Below are 19,934 nucleotides of genomic sequence, written 5' to 3'. Positions count from 1 at the left end.
AAAATAAGTTGGGTTATACATTTATACCACTCCTCAGTGTAACTGCTTCATGACAAGTTTAATAGCCTTTTACCAGATTTGAGGGCCTCGAATTAATATTAAAATATTTAGCAGACAAGATCTAATGTTAAATCCATATTTTGTTTCAAAACACATAAGATATTTTTCTGTTATCAACCACTGGCTATAGCGCAGTATTTGTGAAATCATTACATTTGTATATAAAGATTTCATTGATTCAATGTTTCCCTATTATCCTCTTATAAAAAGACCATGAGAAGCTACTAATAAATGTTTTGGATTGCATTTTGTTTTGGCTTGGTTTTTTTTCCCTAAAGATTTTCAAAGAAAACTTAGCCCAAGACGACAATAATTATGATACAACTTTGTATGATTTTTAGTTAGTGTGAAACCTACTTTCAGTTATTAGGTTTTAGATTAAGTGTAGCAGATTCCCAGGGTACTCTGCTAAATAGCTCCCTGAACAGCTTAAAGTTTGCTCTCCTGAAGTCCAGGGTGGCAACTCTGCTGTCTTTTTTTCTCACTGCACTGAAAATTTGAAACTCAACTGTTTTATCATCACTGTGGCCAAGGCAGAGAGCTACCATCACACCTCCCATAAGCCCTTCTCTATGCACAAATAACAAGCCAGAGGAACATGAGTGGCTTTCCATTTGTGAATGCTGAAATCATAAGGGACCAGCAGTATCAGCTGAGTATTCACAAGTCCGTTGGGCCTGATGAGATTAATCCCAGAATACTGAAGGAGATAGTAGATCTTTCCTAGTTGGCTCCCTGAGTACCTGTGACAAGAAGTCATCTGTTACAAACTTCAAGAATTTCCAAGACCTGCTCATCACAGCAATATGTTATTCCCAGCTGATGTCTAGGAAGTTGAAATCTCCCATAAGGACAAGGGCTACCAATCAAGAAATTTCTCCTAATTGCCTATAGAATAACTCATCAGTGCTTACATCCTGGTTGGTGATCAGTAGTAGATACCCACTACATCACCTCCTATGTTTTCTATCCCTTTACTTCTTACACAGAGGCTCTCCATCACATCATCACTAACAGTAAGCGCTGTGCAATCAAACCTCTCCCTTACATATAGTGTGACACCTTCACCCTGCCTGCCCTGCCTATCCCTCCTGAAAAGCCTGTAGCCCTCCATCCCAGCACTCTGATCATGAGACTCATTCAACCAAGTCTTACTAATACCAATGATATCGTAGCTCTGGAGGCAGACCAACACTTCCAGTTCATCCTGTTTATTTCTTATACTGCATACATTTGTGTACAAGCATTTCAGATAAGCTCCTGAGCCCTCTGCACTCCAAGGAGCACAGTTAAGTGTTCCCACTAGGATTGACACCCTCTGGTGATGCCATGCCAACCCTTGGCTTACCTACTGCAATTCTGTTGGTATCCCCTTCCCCCACTGATTCTAGTTTAAAGCTCTCTTGATCAGCCCTGCCAGCTTATACTCAGGTGGATCCTGTCAGGCCCTGTCATACATTGTCTCTCAAAGGGTCCTCCACAGTTTAAAAACAGCCAAATTTGGCCAAGGCTCCAGTCCTGAAGCCAGGAATAGATATGCTGGTTTTTCTTGTTTCTTCCAGTCTCCCCTACTACTGGGAATTTTGAGGAAAATACTACTTGTGCTCCTGAATATTTCAGCTTTCTTCTCAGGGCTCTGAAGTCTCTTTTGATTGACCTCAGGCTTTTTATTGAAACATCATTTGTAACCATGTGAAATAGCAGAAATGGTTAGTAGTCTAAAGGTTGAACTAGGCTTTTCAGTCTTGTGGTCTCCCTAATTCAGGCTCCAGGAAGGCAGCAAACTTCACTGAAAAGAAGGTCTGGTCTGAAATGCATGCTTCTGTTCTGTACAGAAGGGAATCACCAAAGACCATAATTCACCATTGTTCCTTCTCAGTGCTGGTCTTAATACAGGTTTTGTTACTTGGGGTTGGCCCCTCTGATCTTAACAAGACTGCATGAACAGGTTCCTCCTCTTTCTCATTATGCACTTCATCTATTGTACCCAGGGCTTTGTACCTGTTCTGTACAGGTATCTTAGATGGTAACCTAGAAGGTAAGTCTGTTTCATAACCTTCTTCTACCCCTCTTTTTCCCTTGTGGCACTGCCTTTCTCCTGACACAAAGAAGATCCAGGACCTACCTCTGTAGTGACCATGTTGAGCTGGCTTCTATGCATCATAGATGGTAGACTACAAATCCAATGATCATTCTCCCTCTCAGACTCTCAAATACTCCTCAGTCTGCTCACCTCCTCCTGCAGCTCAGCCACCAAACAGACAAGTTCATCAGTCTGGTCGCACCTCCTGCAGTCTTGCTTGCAGGCACCTTTCCACCTCTAGGAATATCCCTTCACACATCCTACAGCCAGAAATCTGGGTGGCTGCATGCTTGAACAGGATCTCTATCTGTGCAGCTGCATTGATTCTATCAGGTGCTAGAAACTCAGGAGAAGCAGGGGACCCTGATTTTTACCAGGTGGTCATCATGCTGCCACACACCTGCTCACTGCTGCACACCTGGAAGCTGGGAAATATATATGCTCCAGCATCTATTGCAATCAGTTGGGCTGATTGTTTTCACATTCTTAAATATCCCTTGCTGCTGGGAGGAGGCTCCTCTCCTTGCTGTCTCTTCCAATCAGTGGGTCTAGGGTCAGTTGCTTGGGGAACACCCTATGCTCAGACAAGCCTCTACTTGTCCATGTGTAATCTTCCTCACACATCCTGCTGCTGGTGCTCCTTGCACTGCTTTGGTGTCTGATACAATGATGTAGAGGAGAAGAACTGATGCCAGAACTGGAAATTATATGAACCATATGCAGTTCAGAAACAACTGTGGAAGTATCTGGTTCCCAACCAAGGGGTCTGGACAATGCAGTACTTCACAGAAATGGAATTCAAGTCAATTCACAGACTCAATGCAAGCGATAAAAGTCTACTAGGATAATCAACCCCAAGCATTTGAAACTCATGAGATTATTTAGAAGCTTGAGATTTTATACAGAATAAAATTTTATTTTTTTCTTGTTTGTTTTCTATTTTACAGTCCAGATTTTTCTTCTCTGAGGGAGGAGGTAAAGGAATCAGGAATGCAAGAGTAAAGTGGAACCTGGAAAAAGGGGAGATGGGGGGAATGTGTTTTTCAGCTTTTTTCTTAGTTTCTCACTATCCAAATCTATTTTATTTGACAATAAATTAAATCATATTTTTCCCAGGTTGAGTCTGTTTTACCCATCATGGGAGTTAATAAGTGACCACTCTGTCTTTATCTCAATGACAATCCTTTTCATCTTATTTTCTCTCTCCATCCTGTTGAGAAGGGGGAGTGAGAGAGCAGCTGGGCAGGCATCTGGCAGCTGGAAAGGTAAACATACCACAGGAAAGTAAACATTGATTTTTTTCATCCTAAATTTTCATTCAATCCTATTTAAAAATCATTAAAATAGAAATAAACAGGACTACGAGCACCAGTTGCTAGTGAGGAGAGAAGAATGGAAAGGAAAGGTGGTGGGAATGGTTGAGTTTCACAGTCTACCAACAGTAGATAGCTCAACTTAAAGCGCAGATTCCTTGTTGATCATTTACATTTCTTTAATTCTCATTACTCCCCATTTTTCCCCAGAAGAGCTATTTCTATAATGCTGCCTGCATATAATAAAACATTAGAATAGAATTATTTGTTCCGCTTAATGACATTATTACACTTCGTCATGAACAAACTCACGGTATCAGCAGAGTGCCTCGGAGGGAAAACAGGAAAAATCCCTGTGCTTTTTTTACACGAAAAGATTCTTAGTAAAACCAGTGGGCAGAGGAAGACCTCCAGGCTCAGTTTGGGAAGAGCAATCCCTTAACTAGGTAAGAAGCTTCACCTTGAAGTGTTACAGAGGAAAGTGGAAGAAAAGAAGAGGGGGAGCAAAGATACTTGAGAAACCCTGTTCTGAAGGCATGATTGCTTTATTTCTGCTCATACCACTCCATTATGCCGTGGAAAAAGAGGCCTGGCTCGGTGGGAAAGGTAAGGAGATTTTTAATAAGGTTGTGCAATTCTTATGTGGAGCTTATTGCTGCCTAGCTTATATGAGTAAGACAAGATGTAAACTCCGCTAGGGCACCTGATGAGGACACCAGTATGGTGTTTTCCTGGGTAGATATTACTGTAACATTCCCACCACGTTTGAGCCCCAAAGAAAACCTGCTGCCATTGGTAGAAATGCCGAGATGGTAGGCTTGGCTCCTTTTCTGTTAATGACAGTTTCTTGCGTCTTGTTACGTGGTGAGGTTTTATACTTTCAGATGTGAAGAAATTCTGTGAAGACAGAGACATGCCGACAAAGAAACGAGTGAGTGATTTGAAGACATTGTGAGAGACATGAAGCAGGGATCCTATGAGGAAAAAATGTTAAGCTTCCTTTTGTGTTACCTGGGCACGTATACATACTGCAGAGAAGTTCACTTTACTGTTATTGAAACTTCAGGTATTGCATAAACTTGTGGTGGGCTGCATACGTGGAAGTACAATTAAAATTTTTAGTAAAATGAAAGGGATTTTATACAACATAATTCTGCCTGCCTGTACAAAATCATACGTATATAAATATGTAACTTAAATCTTCTCATTAATTCACTCTGTTCTGCATGCTGCAGTCTAAATTCCTACAGGTAACAGTAGCCCAGAAATTCTGGATTCAGTAAAGTCCCCTGTAGTGCATGCTACCATCTGGGCCACACTGGGATACTAGTAGTTTTGCAGAATACTTGACAGTGGGAGATTATTTACTTGAATGGTAATTGCAGAATATAAGGCAAATCTGCTGGTTAGCCTAAATTACGGGCATAGAGATTTCAGTTTTTCACCAAAAAATGGTTCACTGAAAGAGGATCTGTGACTAGGACAAGCAGTTGAATGGGGCTGAAGAAAATGGAAAAGGATCATGTCTTCACAATATGTTATGCTGTCATAAAAATTATATTAGTAATGAGCCTGACATATTGATGTTTTACAGCTGAATGCCATTTTTAACTAGAGCTGGCTAAACAGATGCCCCGTGAAATCTATCTTTTCCTTTTGAAGCTTCCTGTGTGATTCTTCTCTTCTTTACTTTTTTTTCCCCTCTTTTGAAAACCCTATAATTCATACTAGCAGTTCTGAAATGCTTTATTTCTATACCTCCAGAGGTAAAGCTTTTTAAATTGTTTTCTTCTGTATATTTAGAAACAATCAAAGTCCCCAAAGCAGCAAGGAATGGAAAATATAATTTGACCGTAGTCCATAATCTTTATAAATGCCAGCATAGCCATCTAAAGAAACAGCTATTTAAATGCTATTTCTGCAATAATTTACACCATTATTTTAGAGGATTTTAGAAATTTTTTACTGTGTACAAAATAGTTTGGGTTTCTGTTTACAAGAAGACCTTTTTGCTTTTATTCTACTAGACCTTTTTGAGACAATATCTCTTTTTTAAAAGCCTATTTCAAACTATGTAAATATTACCTTAGCTAAAATATAATTCCAGTTAATCCTTGTGCTGATTTTCCCATCAGAAATCTCACAAATGTAGTGGTGGGGGCATAAAAATAGAAGATAAGATGGCATCTTCATTTGCTGTATCTGATCAATACACAAGAATAAACTACATGAGAAATTTACTTCTCTGCTTTAGAGAAAAGATTCACTACGCTGACTACAGCTTCACAGAATTAAAACATTTCCTCATAGGCATGTTTAAAACCTTGCTTACACACAAACTTGTGTGAGTTCAGATAATACAGTTTAGGTATTGCTGATAATTGTTTTTTAACATTTTTTTTCTAGTTAGCTAAAATTTACCTTTAACTGCCTAAAATGGAGCTGAAATATGACTTCTCTGTATATAAACTACTCCGTTTTAGCATGTCATAATATTAAAACGACATCACATACCTGATATTAGAAAAAAGACAAAAAACAAACCTGTGGCTATCTTAACACTAGCATAAGCTTTATCTTGATCTACTTTGACTAAAACAGTTAAAAGTATGTGCACTCAAGTTCAGCTATTGCATGTACATAAATTGGAACAAATCGAGTCATTTAAATCACAGTGACAGCTGTTTTGACACTGTCCCTTAAAAACGATGTAAAAGTACTGAAAATCTCCAGTGCTTGCACAAAAAAAAATGACAAGATATTGAAAAAACCCATAAATTTGTTTATCAGTAGTGCAACTTTACACAACCTGGGCTGTGCAAAAGGATCTGTGAATCATCCAGCTGCAGATAAGCAGCAAAGAGTCAGGAGTCCCAGGAGCTCCTCTGCCAGCCCTGCCTAGCCCCACCCGGACAGGGAATCTTCACCCATCTCCTCCCATTCTTGGCTTACGGACTGTACCCAGACAGGACGACCTGTGCTGGTGATGTTACCCTGCACAACTGCGAGCCACTGCCCTGAGCAGTTCAGGGCTGGGGCTCCTCTTCTGGAGGCTGCAGCTGGCCCTGCCTCCACCCTCCCAATCCCTCATCTGCCCTGACGAGGAGAGCTCTGGTCTACGTGATGCCGTCTCAAACCCCCAGGAACGTGACTTTTGCAATCACCTTCATGTAAAGAAATTCTCTCTGTGTGATTTTTGGTTGGAGTGTTTTTAGGTTTTATGTGTGCAATAAATTGTTCTGAATCAAAAAGTTAAATATTTGAGCTTTCATTCACTTTCTCAAGATTGGCTTCTGTTTTGTGAGATTTGTATGTGACTTTTTTTCTTTTTTCCTTACAACCATAAGATGTTGCTCTGAAAGAAGGAGATAAATATGTGAATGTGAGATTCTGTTCTTTTAATTTTTTTTCTTGTTAATCTATGATAAAGACAATTATAGTTGTAGGTTCTTTTAAGCAATCATGAATGATGCATTTATGAGTAATACAAGTACATGCTAGGGAAAAAAATGACATTGATTTCACTGCAAAGTTACCGGTTTCACTGACATACACTAATTACTCTCCTGTAAAAAGAACTAGATAACATTTTCTTTAATGACACTTCTGTGTTGTAAAGTACATAATGCAATTAAGTATCATGGAAAGCACAGCGTACTATGTAAAATCAGATAGAAGCACAGTTATTAAATTTCATTTCACTCTGAAAATGTTTAAGGACTGATCTACATTAGTTATTGTAGATGAAAATATATTGCTTTTTTCACCTCAGAAAACAGATGGGTAGAAAAATGTTCTTAAAATATTTTTGCACAAAATATATTTGCACAAGACTGTTTCTTGTGAAACTGTGAAAAAAAATATGTTAATAGAAAAATAAATAATATTAGGAATAACACTACCATACTCAGTCTTTGGGAGGAAACTGAGCAAAAAGTTCTGCATGCATAGCAGCAAGATGTTTTCTTGATAAACCTGTCCTATTTCTGAAAGTGAATTGCAATGCTGGTAGTTGTTATCTAGTACAGGAAAGCATTATCCTTTTAATATCTATTTGTGTTAGGATTTTGGCTCTGAGTGTTTCTATTTGTTGATTTGTTTGTTGTCGCTTTTTTCCTCCCCCTCCCCTCACTGTCTCTGCACAATTAGCCATAAGTGCTTCTCTGCTATCTATGTTCTTGTTGCTCCTTGGCTATTTGCACTTGTTTTTTCTTTCCTTTCTTCCTCTTCTCATTCCTGTCCTTTTCTTCAGCTATTTCCTACATTAGATAACAAACATTAACATGGCATTTAATTAGTTAGCATTACTGTTAATGATATAAAGCTTGTAGTTACAATTTATTTCATTTTAGGTGTTTATCCTTTCCATAAGAAGGCCATAGCACAATTAAGGAACAGCATGTTTTCCTTTTTTTCTAGTTTAACATTATTGTTCTTTCAAGCTATGGTAGGTGCTGAATACTAATGAAGTAACAGCCAGTCCAGAGAAAGGCATTGGAGGGTCATTAGTCTGAACACCACACACCTGACTTGTTTTTTCAGGTGCCACATGAATCAGGCTAGTCATAAACATCTGAGGTATCCCCAAGTATCAGGTTTTTCAGCTCTCCACTCTGTGCGGGGTTTTTTCATAGCACAATTTATATGCAAAAGGTGTGTTGTATAACTTTCCAGTGGAACTTAGACAGAAATTGAGCATAAATGGAGCATAAGTTATTCATGAATAGAAATTGTAAGATTGTTGACAAAAGTGAATCTATTCTTTTTACAGTTGTTGTCATCCATATGGATGCATTTCAGCCTAAATGCAATTATATCGTACTTTCTTTCTTAAAATATTTTCCTAAGAATAAGATATCTGAATTGTTTGGTGTTAGCAGAGACTTGGAATATAAGGAAATTCAGATTAAATTAGAAATGTATTTCTCTTTCTGACAATTATTATATTCAGAATGCAGAGAGGGAAAAAATAAAGAAAAACCAGAAAATAAAAACCCCAACAAACTTGCTTTCCCAGTTTTCATTACAACTTGTTCCTCAGACAATACTTATTTTCTCACGTGTCTGAGAAATTCATAATTGATCTGTAGCAAATATGTTCAGACACTTAATGAAATATGCGATCACTGCATTACATGAGCATATTACTATGTCTGTTTATTTTTTCGTCTTATTAGAAAAGATAACTGTTGGCCAATGAGGACAAGAACACAAGAAGGTCCAAATCTGATATCGGAACTGATAATCCACAAAGTCTGGAAGGAGTGTTCCAGGTTTTGTCCTGAGCCAACTTCAAACTATTGTTGTTATTATAACCTATATTATAATTATTTATTATTATTGAGCTTCTTGCAGCATTTAGAATAACTGTCCATCTAGCTGCAGAGTTTAGTGCAGACCTCATCAACTTTTATCTAAAACCTTTACAGAACCACGTGCATGTGCAAAACAAGCATATTGAATCAGACACCGCACTAACACATTTCAATACAATCACATGGTCACCTCCATCAAACCGACGCATGCTGAGAAATCACTCTTTTTTGTTAGCATGTGGCTTTAGAGTCCTGGATCCTGCGCTAAAGGTTTTAAGTTATGCACAGCCAAAAATCAAACTGTGGTCAATACAAATTCAGATTATGTTCAGAATAGTTATGCTGTTTATATCGCCTTCAATTTTCAGTAAGCGAGAGTTTCTGAAAATGAAGCATGAAAAAAGATAATCTAGAAACCAGTAGAAGAATGTTTTTCATCTTCACTTTCATTCAAAAACCCCCCATTTTCTCACAATTACAGATAGGGCAAAACCTAGTAGTAAATGGGAAAAGGTGGAAAAGTACACACATGTATTTAGTGTATCTGTGTAATGACTGGGTAGCAATTTTACCTTTGATTTAATCTTTAAAGTAATTTGCAGTAAGAAATAAGAAAAGGCAGAGAGGGAGATAGCATATTCTGCTGTTTGATACTATGTGGTACCCAAAGTGTGCAGAGGACTGACAGTAGCCCTACATCTCAAAGGGAGGCTGACTCTCACAGCATCTTGCCTAGCCATGATCTTCAGCCAAAGACAGAGGTGTGCCCTACCTTTTCCTCAGAGTCTCATATAAGGTTTAGATTGATGGACAAGAGGATGATTTACCCACACAGGTAAGAAATTCACTTGTTTGTACCATATTCAGAGGTTTGTTTGTCTTAGCATTTATACTTCAGAATAGCTTTGAAGACCAAACTAATTTTCTTAAAGCCCTGGATTTTGGCCCTCGTCAATCTCCTCTTAGCTTCATAGAATTCTCTTCTGAATCTCTTGTGAAATGATTATTTCTTCATAGGAAATATATCATTTCAAATGGAATGGAGTAACCTGATACCAGAACAAAAAATGTTAATTGAGAAAAAGGCTGAGGGGAATGAAAAATTAAAAAAAAAAAAAAGAAACAAATGCAAATAAAAGGAGTGTGAGTTGCCAAGATAAACCTGAACATACTGAAAAAAGTCATAAAATTGATATTATACTGTATTTTTCATCAAATTAAAAATCCAAGTAAGAAATAACATTGTCATTGAAAGACATTACAGGATGCTAAAGTAAATACACACATACATATGTGCATGCGCACACACAAGACATTATCCACAAAGAAATGTATGTTACCTGTGTAAGAGGAGGACAGGATGAATCTTTCTGGGCTGAAGTGATTCTATTTGTTGAGGAAATATTACATATTAACTTGTTCTAAAGCAGCCTCAGTTAATTTTACTGCAGTTTAAAGTAATTCCTTACATTCCAGGAGAGAGTTTGTAATACCTTTCCAAATGACTTCTTTTGACTGAGTTAAGTGTGATTCTTGATCAGTAAAACAGCTTTGATGGCTTCAAATACAGTCTGTTTGCAAACAAAAGAAAAAGAAGGTAGAAAAAGAGACTTCATATGATTAAATTATGATGAAAATAGAACAAGTGTAATAACATTAGTGACTTTGATGGTACCACTTATGGACTTTGGAAGCAGCACGTATATAAGCTAGCTCTGCAACGCAAAATCACTTTTGAAAACTAAGTTTTCCATCACTGACTACATGGCAAGTTTCATGTCCAATGCAAACTGCAAAGCAGGTACTTCTGTTCAACCTAATTACCCATCAAAAGTCAAACACAAACACAGACGTGGGGTTCTGGTTTGTCCCTTTATGCATGTTTCAGTATCACTTATCATCTCTACAAGGACATATATAGTAATAAATTTGTTTACTACCAACAGACCTTTCCAATAAATACAGATCCAGTGGAAGATGTGCTAGTACAGCAGCAGGGTTTCTAGGGTCTTATTTGTGGGAATTTAAAGAAATGAATGCATTTTTAAAAACATAATTTTCTGTTTAAATAAAATAACCTTTTTAAAAAACAAAAAAACCCCTGAATATTGTAGTTATTAATTATGATCATATGTAAATACTACTGATATTTAGCTAAATGTACAGGAAAAATGGCTTAAAATACATTTGTATGAGCAAGGGCAACACAGTTTCGTGCACTTTGATAAATATTTACCTGTTACAAATGTGAGTAATTTAAAGCATTTGTATAAGAACTATCATAATGGAGTCTTTGTTTCAGTAAATTATTCTATATAAATGTTTTAATTAAGAAGAAGCAAAAAAACACCGTAAGTGTATGAAAGTCAACTACAGCATCCTTAAATTATGAGACGCATACAGATCTTTGCTGTAAATCCTATGGCAGTCTTTAGGAGATTAGAAGAAGAAGAAGATCAAAGAAGAAATAGAATTACTACCAGTGCTTAAGTCAAAGGAAGTACCCTATGAACTACCTAATTAAAGAGCATACTTAATATTTAAAAACAATATAAAACAACAGCAGCTAAGAGACATTCTGAGGGTGGGTTAGGTTATCTATCACTGACATTTAGAAAGAATGATGAGGACAAAATATTTAGCACCATACGAAACCTATTAAATCTTTTTACAAGAGACTTTGGTTTCTCTTAAATTAAACTCTTAGGCAAGCTGTGTGAGAGTAATTATATGCACAGATCAGTATACTTGTCATCTCCTAATATAGGATCCTGAATTCATCATTAATCCCATTTCCTTGAATCAAAATATACTGAATTTCATGATGGGACACAAAGGCCTTGAACCAACCCATCTAAGTTCAGGCATCTAACTAAAAGCTTAATTAACGAGCCCTGTCATTTTAGTTTCTCTCTTGTCACTGGCCAGAGATACATTTGAGAGTTGGTTCGGAATACTGAAGATGTAGCCATAAGTTGCCTATCTCTTTTTATTAATGCAACAGAATTTATGATCATGGTGTTCAACTTATTTGCACACCCACTTGCAATAAGCGCACACTTTTAGGTGGGGTAGATTTGCACTGTGATTGAATTTCAGGTTGTGAATTAGGACCAGAATCACATAACTGAGGCCAAGACTTAAATATTTCCTATCTCACAGCTTACATTTGTTTGGTTTAGTATTTAAATTCCTATAGAAAGCAATAAAAATAGTAAAGCTCAAACCACAATTGAAATCTAGATATTTGTGAAGAGATTTAGACCTGTTAAGTTAGTTCTTATTTAACTTCATCAGCAGTATGTTTGGCTAAATTTAGAACTTGAAAGTGTTCAGCACAATTCAGGAATAAACATTGTCCCAAAATGCTGGCATTCAAAGTAAAAAGAAAATAACGATAGGCAGGATGAACAGGAAAGCCCAGCTTTCTATATGAGCCATGAGAAAATGCATGGTTACTTTTAAAATGAATAGACTTTCATGCTTTGAGGTATGTGCCTGAAATGAGAAAAAATTTCTGCATGGACAGATTTTTCCATTACAGATCTCCTTGTATCTTCTTCCAAAACATCTTTGGTCAGATGGATATGCAACATGTCACACCATGCACTAGATCAACTATTACGCTGATATGATGTGATTCTATGTGTATGTGAATTAATATATCTTACAGGTTTTTCACTTTTGCAACCTGCATCACTGAAAAAAAAAAAAGAAGGTGAGGTTTTTTCCATAAAATGCACAAGCTTTAAGTATCGTTACAAATGCAGATAAGTATATAGAAAATAATAAACATAGAAGTACTTTGCTGAGTCAGTACCTCAAGGCATACTACTACTATTACCGTTGTTGGTACTCTTGTAATTATTAAAGATCTTAGAGGAAGAATTTTTAAACCTCAGGACCAAAACCACCTGAACCAAGGTTCTTATACTTCTGCAAATTTTGTCTGCTTGACAAAATCTGAAAGCTCTAAGTCAGAGAATTTGGGAAATGAGGCAGTGAGACCCACTATTAAATCCTTTGAAATATGCTGTCTTGGGAGACATCTTTGTAAGGATAAAGTGGAGGGAAATACTGAATAATAAGGATTTGTGCTGCGTAAATAGTGACAATTGGGCATGTATGCTACCATGATCTGCTGTGACACTGAGCAAAGAGATTGTGAATCCCGCAGGCTGTTAAGAACTCTTCATTAAAGCCATTATCTTTGCAGGGATTTTGCATAGCATCCAGAAGTTAATTTCTTTTTCCTTAGCAAATAATTTTTAAATTAGCCACATAGCATATACCCTTGTGCATAGTTCACCTTCAGGCTTAGTTAATGCAATAAACGTGAAGTTTCTAGACCAAGCTGTTTTTGAGATAAGCAGTGGTAGGAGAGGTAGAAAAGAGCCTGTACAACTTTTCTTACACAGAGTTTCTGTGTTTAAGTAAAAGTTTCTGGGCAGCAGGCAGGAATTAGAAGGGAAAATTCTGTGCCTTATCTATCATAGAAGATTAGACTGGATGAGCACTACCTCAGACTAAAATGAGGATCTGTTTGCTAGACCAGTGAATATTATGCTTCTAGTAAGACTTAAAACTTGTATCTGAACTGGTTACCAGACCTTAAGGTAATCTGTTTAAATGCTATAAAGGGTTCTGCATTCACAGAAAAATGGAAAAAAAAAGTATTTCTTGGAGTAAAACTAGTATAGTGGCTTTTTTTCCATTGTACCAGCTTTTATGTAATCAAAACCAGGTGGCATATAACACAATGAAAAGATGTAAAAGACTACTCACTGAAAATTATACCTTAATTATTTCATTATTATGTATCTTACCATCTTTGCCAGTATCTAGGAAGCCTCTTAAATAAGTACTTCCTGGTTTTGAGGGGGAAGATCACCTAAGATGGATGATGATGATGGAGTTACTGAGGGAATTATTCTAGACTGATTATCTAGGAATGAGATTTAGGAAAAATAAAAACATACCTTCAGTGTGTAGTTAAAAAATTGTAATAGGCAATTATTTCCAATCATGAAAATAATTACGTTATCTATATACTCATTCACCTGTATGACCAGTTTGACAGCCTGTTAATAGTAACATGATTTGCCCTTTTCTGATCTGTTGTTTTCTGGGTTGGTAAGACTTGAGGAAACTGTACACAGCTCCTGGGATAAAAAGAATGTCTTGTTCACTCAGGACTGAATGTTCTGGCCAATATATCAGCCTTGACAGTCTCTCAAGAACACCTGTGTGGACCTTTACCTAAAGCATGGTTAGCTTAAAGTTATAGGTAAGAAAGCTTTAGGTTTTATTTTTATTTCAAACACACTGCTGTTTTTCTAGAGGTAAGGAGTAGATCACATTTTCATAGAAAAGGAGTAATAAGGCATAAAAATAAACAGTCTCCTGATCACGCTACATCCAAAATAGCCATATGCCTCACTGCAGAGGTTGGGATAGATGCTAGATGCTCTGCTGCCTCCCTGAAGGAGGCTGTCAGTGGATGGTGTGGCTGAGGAGGTAATGTTGGTCATGTCCCACACATGCTGTTGAGAACGGATGAGCTGAGGCAGTGACGGAGCTGTTCCATCCACTGGCACAAAGGAAACTACCAGCTCCCAGGTTCCAGTAAATTAAGAAAGTAGGAATAATATGCCTAAAAATCTGTTTTTGGGAGGCAGTGTCTTTCTGGACCACAAGTCCAACACCTAAGTCCAAATCTGAAATCTACCTTTAAATCAGATCGCTTCTTTATGAAGGATGTATTGTATTTCAGATGTTTTTAAAGTATGGGCACTTAATACTTAATGGTTTTAGAACTGAGGCAGGATTTGCACTGGCACTGGCTAATACGTTGGGCAAGCTCAGCAGGTGGGTTTTCTCATCTTTGCTCTCAAGTTTCACTTTATCACCAAGACAACATCAGTAAGCGTTCCTGGGTGATCAATCAATCAATATTTCCACTTCTGTCTGGTATACTGAGAGACTATGTAGAAGTCTCATTACTGTAGTCTAAAAGCTGCATCTAAAAGTTTCCTTTGATAGAATTAGTTGGTTAACATAAGGACAACTAAATAATGCAAGGGGAAACATGGCTGAAAAAAACAAGTTAAAAAATCCACTCTGAAGTGACTTATTTTCTTACCCTATTTTAAATTTTAAGACACATCCTTCAGTAGACTTTTTGGATAAAAAGCTGATTTTCACTTTGTTTTTCAAACTGTAAGTACTTGGGACCTGATCTTTATGATTATTTTTTGTGTTATCATCATTATTATTACTAGTATTACTATATACAGCAATTTATCTGCAAAACCATTTTGTTTCTGCAATTTCAAAAGAACTTGTAGGTAATGTCACTCTGCTACTGACTCATTGACAACTTACAGCTCTGTGCTTTGCCTTGTGACATCTCTAACAGTAAAAATATGCAGTACTCATACTAGTTTCATTCACAAGATCAGCAATCAGGTACGGTCTCCAGAGGAAGGAGATGAACTACTCAACCAGTCAAATACTGCCATCAGCACAAAGTGTAATTATAGAAAAGATGTTATGTGGCTACCATCTTTAAGTGTTGTTCTTAAAAAGTGACAATTCTGTTCTGTTTTGCAGCTTATTCTATATAATGTACATTTGCAGAGAAGCTTCCTTCTTTACCGTCTTCACCTAATCCCACTCTCTGTCAAATGCTGTCACAAAACTTAACCTTTTGTTATGAGTAAGAGTGAATCACTTCTTCAAAGCTGAATTTAAGTTCTCAGAATCACAGCCTGGCTGAGGAGATATAGCTGTCACGCCTCCATTATACATTCAGCCTCACAGAAATTGAAATAAACAGCCTTGTAACTGTTACTCCATTTTCACGTTAAGTTTGACAATTCAGTTGTATGTGTGAAAGTCTACAGGACATTTTTGCATTCACTACAAACAGTCCCAGCAAATCAATGAAGGGGATTCTGGACTACCTCCCATAAAACATCTTAAGTAGTCCAAAGCTTACTCTACTAGTTGTTAACTTAAACAACTGCTAATCAGACAAGACCCAGAAAGTATATAACACCAGATCCATTCACTTAGATTGTCAATATTTGGCTTTATTTTTGTATCTTAATAGGGCAATGGTCTAATTACCAGTAGATTTATTTGTATTGGTTAGTAAATGAAGTTGTTTTCCCCTTAACAGAAGAGTCGGTGGAATCACAGTTGGCATTTCCATTATTTCATTTTCTAATTCCAGTAGCAACCAAAGAAATCTTAATGAGATGGAGGTTTTTAAGCTGTTATTAATCTCTGTCTAAAGTCCTTTAATAGGATTATTAGTCTCAAAAAAACCCACCAAAACTACAAACAACCCCAAACCCCCGAACCAACCAACCAAACAACCCTCCTTCCCCAAGTAAACAATTATCAATCTAGGGCTTTCTTCCTGAACGATATGAAGCATCCCTACTCTTCTGTAAACAAAATTTGAAGGGCCTGGAGGAAATATCCCTTTAACAAAATAAATAAGCATATCCAACGTGAGCGGATATCACTTGGGAGGAAAATCTCTGTTTGCCTATGTTTTGTGTAGCCGTAGTAATGGGAATGCCAATTAGCAATCACACTGCAAAAGTGTCATTTCCATCATGTGTTTTTTCAGCAATATATGCAGCGACAATAAAAATTCCAAGATGTAAAAGCTTGAGCTGTTTTGTAGAATTTGATGAAAGTCTGGTGTCGGGCTGGGCGAGCCAGAGAGATAGATGAATAAGACTGCTCTGCATTTTAAGTTTGCAAGAGAGCACACTCCCTTACTGCAATTCCTATGTTGTGATGAATAGTTCTAAATAATTTGCATAATATATATTCTGTTGCTTTTGGTGCTATTGAAAATACACAGTAGGCATTGGTTTTAAACTTGCCTGTAATGAACTTGCTACAGGGTTGAATTTGTTTGTTGCTTTTTTTATTTATTTACTGTTTCAATGAAAAAAACAGCATCAAAAGCCGATTGCTTCCAGCTATTGAATTCATAAAATATCACTTGTAGAAATAAAGTTTTCTCTTGAAAAAGGGTTAAAACTTAAAGCAACATTGTGTATGTAAAATCTGTATATACGACAGTATAAGATAAGGTGCCATCCTTTACAAAACTATTTTTAAAAACTACAAAAATGAATTATTTTTTTAAATGGACCCATCCATTAAGTTTCATAATGGAGGTTTCTACTGAGGATCTTATTCATTTGCTTGTTTCTGCTTCTGAAAGGTGCACATTTGTCTGTGTGAACTTTAAAAATTAATACATCCATACATAAGGAAAAATCAATGCTACATGTCAGCATGCATATATTATGCCTAAGCTTACTTTAGAATGAAAGATATCCTGTATGAGTTTGTGCACTATTCGAAAACAGAAGTCTTTCAAAAACTCTGTAATCCAGACTGCATTACTGTATGAAATATTTATGCAGTATTTAAATATCTTTTAGCTTTTTGGGGTTTTTGGTTTGGTTTGGGGTGTTTTGAGGTTTGGTGGTTTGTTTTTTGTTTTTTTTTGGCTAACTAGGAAGGGTGACAATCTGTTTAAAAGCTGGACCTTATGGATTTTTATTTCTATTGAGTATGTGATTACATGTGGAAAACTCACCATGTTTTCTAGTCAAAATTGACTAGGCATTGTGTTCTATATAAAGTTAACAAGCTGTATTATTTTCTGTTTGATCAGTATACTATTAAACCTTGTTTTTGAATGTTAATAACTGCATATAATCATTTGTACAAGGCTACAAATATGAATTTAGTTTGCAATAAATTTTAAGTTTTGTATGAAGGATTGTCTGTGGGAAGGTTATAACCTTTTTCTGCTAAAATCCTATGATTGGTCCTAGTAGTGTTTGTTTTAACATATCCTGAAAATTGTAGGGTTAAATGTTTTCTGTTTCCTTTCAAAATTATCTTCCTTCCTTTTTTCTTCCTTCCCACCAATTTCCTAAAAGTGATTAAATTTCAGTTAATGATGTTTCAACAGTTGTCTGAGATTCTTTGGGATCTTCTACCCAGAAAAACCAACAAACAAACCAACCAAAAAACCCAAACCCCCAAAACTCTAGCGAACAAATAGAAGAACCACCTTTTATTATTCTTTTCTACACGTATCTTTATGGAACCTCGTGAAAAACCATACACTAGCCCTAATTCTAAAAAATGTTATGTAATTAAGCAAAATCACAAATAAAATTGGTGATTTCAACACTTATGCAATCGTGTCTGATCTGTTTGCCCTCTAGTGGTGAAAGATGCACCATAGGTATGGGCTCAGGTGGTGTTTCAGTACAGCTGGATAATGAACATCAGCAGAAGTCAGGTCCTAAAAGGCAGTATTGCAAGACATACCACCAGTCTGCCATGCCACATAGTCTAAATAGACAAAGGCTTTAGTTTCCTCACCACAGATGTCACAAACATTTGAGTTTTTGCAGTTCGCAAGATTCTTCTTGAACTTGACAGAAACTTTCATTTTGTCTAGTAATTGAATTATGGGGTGGGTTTACCCTGGCTGGACACCAGGTGTCCACCAAAGCTGCTATATCACACCCCCTCCTCAGCTGGACAGGGGAGAGCAAATGTAGTGAAAGGCTTATGGGTCGAGATAACAACAGGGAGAGATCACTCACCAGTTACCATCATGGGCAATACAGTCTCAACTCCAGGAAATTAATTTAATTTATTGCCAATCAAATTAGAGTAGAGTAATGAGGAACTAAACCAGATCTTAAAAATACCTTCCCCCCAAGCCCTCCCTTCTTCCTAGGATCAACTTCACTCCCAATTTTCTCTACCTCCTCCCTCCAAGTGGTGCAGGGGGACGGGGAATGGGGATTGTGGTCAGTTCGTCACACATTGTCTCTGCTGCTCCTTCCTCCTCAGGGGGAGGACTCCTCACACTCTTCCCCTGCTCCAGCCTGAGGTCCTTCTCATGGGAGACAGTTCTCAATGAATTTCTCCAATGTAAGTCTTTCTCTCAGGCTACAGTTCTTCACAAACTGATCCAGGTGGGTCCCTTCCATGGGGTGCAATTCTTCAGGAACAGACTGCTCCAGCGTGGGTACCCCACAGAGTCACAAGTCCTGCCAGCAAACCTGCTCCGGTGTGGGCTCCTCTCCAGGCTTTCACAGGTCTTGCCAGGAGCCTGCTCCAGCACAGGGTCCCCATGGGGTCACAGCCTCCTTCAGGCATCCACCTACTCCAGTGTGGGGTCCTCCATGGGCTGCAGGTGGATATCTGCTCCACCATGGTTTTCACCACAGGCTGCAGGGGAATCTCTGCTCCTGTGCCTGGAGCACCTCCTCCCTCTTCTTCTTCAGTGGCCTTTGTGTCTGCAGAGTTGTTTCTCTGACACATTCTCAGTCCACTTTCCCCGCTGCTGCTCTCCACTTCTTTTCCTCTTCTTAACTATGTTATCCCAGAGACGCTACCACCATCATTGATGAGCTCAGCCTTGGCCAGCGGCAGGTCCATCTTGGAACCAGCTGGCATTGGCTCTGTCAGACAATCTGGAGTGTCTACTTCCCCGCTCAGTTTGGTGTCATCCATAAACTTCATCAGGCTATACTTGATGCCATTATCCGGATCACTTATAAAGATATTGAATAACATTGTGCCCAATATTGATCCCTGGGGGACTCCACTAGTTGCCACTTGGAACTCCAAGGTTGCCACTTGGAAAAAGAGCTATTTACCACCACCTTTTGGGTGTGGCCTGTCAGCCAGTTCCCCACCCGCTGCACAGAACACTTGCCTAGGCCATAACACAATAATTTCTCCAGGAAGAGACTGTGGGGGACTGTATCAAAGGCCTTGGAGAAGTCCAGGTAAACAATGTCCACTGCCTGACCCATGTCAACCAGGCAAGTCACTTTGTCATAGAAGGCCACCATGTTTGCCAAACACGATTTGCCTTTAGTGAAGCCATGTTAGCTTTTCCCAATCACATGCTTCATTTGACTTTTGATGGCCCCCAGGAGGATTCATTCTGTAACTTTCCCAGGGATTAGAAGTAAGACTGATGGGCCTATAGTTACCCGGATCCTTCCTCAAGCCTTTCTTGTAGATAGGGGTAACTTTTGCCTTCCTCCAGTCCTCTGGGACATCCCCCGTTGTCCATGACTTCTCAAAGAT

This window comes from Phalacrocorax carbo, chromosome 1 (genome assembly GCF_963921805.1).
Source record: "Phalacrocorax carbo chromosome 1, bPhaCar2.1, whole genome shotgun sequence".
Classification (NCBI taxonomy): Eukaryota; Metazoa; Chordata; class Aves; order Suliformes; family Phalacrocoracidae; genus Phalacrocorax; species Phalacrocorax carbo.
This window is presented reverse-complemented; position numbering follows the sequence as displayed.